Below are 2,623 nucleotides of genomic sequence, written 5' to 3'. Positions count from 1 at the left end.
GTTAAATGTTTTTCTTATATTTTATACCATAAATACATTGTATTTTATATCGCGTATTAAAATGTATGTAACTAGAACAGGTTTGTCTTATTTATACAGTGGGTATTAAAATTACATAGTAAAATATGTTATTTGTTAATATTTTATGTGTTACTTTTACACAAAACTTATAGCAGCACGGCACATCACAAATACATCATTTTAACCAGAAATTTTACGAATTTAAGAAAAATTAGCTCGTGTAAAAATTTGTGTATAAAAAAATCCGAACTGTGTCAAAAATAATAATAATGAATAATATTCATTTTTGATAATCTGCGAAACACCATTAAACCAATGTGCTTATCACTTATAACTGTAACAAATGCGATTGTTTTAAGCTTATGATGTAAAAAATTAAAAAATGATAAAATTTTTATTCTATAGTTTTTTTTATATTTATTTAAAGAAAAATTATTAATTATAAATACTTAATATTTATGAAATTAAAGATTTAGAATTAAAAACACAAATTTATTATTAAATAAGGATAATGAGAAGTTAATGGTTATTCATTTACAAAGTTCAACATTGACTTTATACTAGCGGAATTCGATATTTGAAATAAATACTATGCATCTATAAATTTGATTTTTTTTTTTTAAACGAGTATACAAGTACAATGTTGTATATAATTATATGGTCATAAAAAATAAATTAAATTAGTAATAAAGTGTTATACTTAAATAATTTATAAACTTAATATAATATTCATAGGTAATAAGTACTTATATGGCTATACTATTATAATATTACTTATAAGTTATAACTATATGGTGTGTTTTTTTATATTGGGAATAGGAAGTATCGATTATAATTCAGCTATAGCTGGAAGCAAAATGGAAGTCTAACAATTAATAAAATTAGTTAATAATCGGAACAGTAGGAATTTAAAAACAATAGTTCCTTGGTTAATGTTTATACACGTAAGCGCCTACACATGATGTAAATAATTCGATATTTTTGAGTTTTTTTATTTTAGACAACAAAAATCATGTTCATTAAAGGATGTAGTTACATTAATTATCTCCTGGAAATTGAAAAGTACAGTGTTTCGAGAGGATTTACCTATTGCCATATCTCCTGAAACAATAAAGATATCGTAATTCTGTTTTTTTTTATGACTCACTCACAAGGACAAAGACTACAACTCCGAGTCTACAAGTATTTCATATTTTAATTTAATTAGATTGGTAAAAACGTTAAATTTTTTTTTTTATTTAATTATTAATAAAATGGTAAAAATTTTCAGAAAAATAAACTAACTAATTTTTTCTAAAATAATTAATTAAAAATAAACCATTTTTTTTTAAAAACTTTGTTACTAAAATCTTAAATTAAATTAAAATATGAAATACTTGTAGTCCTTGTGGCCCTTTTAAGTCTTAAAAAAGATATGGACGAGACTAATGACAACGCCATACAATTGGCAGCTTACTGGACGGATAAAATATAACTGCAAAACGGCCGGACACGAAAAGAAAGAAAGAAAGTCTTAAAAAAAACAGAATTATAATATCTTTATTATTTCAAGTGATATTGCAATGGGTAAATCTTCACAGGACACTCTGTACATCATTAAAACCCCTTCAAAAGTTAAAATAAATATATAGTATAGATCAAAAAATTATTAAACATCTGTAATAAAATGTTATCAATATTATTGAATACAGTACTTTATAGTTTATATTATCAATTAAAAACAGAGCGTGAACATTTTATAGATGATATGTCAATTTTCTTTATTATTGAATAAAAATGCACTAATGGTAATAGTAAAAAAAAATTTAACTTAATATTTTAAATTTTGCTTGGAGCAAAGCATATGTTGTATTGATCTTACAAACGCTTAATATTTTGTGTATTTTTATACATGTATTCACATTCACGTGTATATGATTTAAACTAAAAAAAATGATTTGATTTTAATTTTAACTCTCTTACCAACTATTCTTGAAGCACTATGCTTGTTTTTTGTTAGGAAGAGAGAGGTATATAAGTTTTTAATAGGACATTAGATTTACTTTTTTCTAAGGTTAATTGACTAATTAAGCATTTAATTGGAGGTTCTTCATACATTTTTCTTACAAACATTATTAATCATGCTTGAGTTAACATTTTGACGGAATCACACGAAAAATAATGATTTCTCGATTGGGTAGAACATGATAAAAAACGATTCTTATTGGTTAAATATTATTTTTTTGATTTTCCAACAATTGTTCTCAATCGTGTTACTAAAAAAATTTAACGTTCTCAATCGTATAACACCGTCTCGATTAATTAAATTACTTAAGTTTTATGTTTTTATTGAAAAAAAGTATTAATCTTAAAAACTTGAGATTCTCTGTGAGTTTTTGTTGTGTTATTTTGTTAATCTTTGTTATTTTTTTGTAATTTAAAAAATAATGTTTATTTGAACTTGAAAAACATATATTTCAGTAACTTACTTAATTTTATTTCATATTTATATATAGTAATATTTATTTGTTTCTAATTTTTATAACAATATTGTTATGTTTATTGGCAGTTAAGAAAATTAAAATATTAATATACCTATATATAATATATATAACAGTAATCA

The sequence above is a fragment of the Rhopalosiphum padi genome, chromosome 2 (genome assembly GCF_020882245.1).
Source record: "Rhopalosiphum padi isolate XX-2018 chromosome 2, ASM2088224v1, whole genome shotgun sequence".
Lineage (NCBI taxonomy): Eukaryota > Metazoa > Arthropoda > Insecta > Hemiptera > Aphididae > Rhopalosiphum > Rhopalosiphum padi.
The sequence above is the reverse complement of the archived record's forward strand: the minus strand, read 5'-3'. Positions refer to the sequence as shown.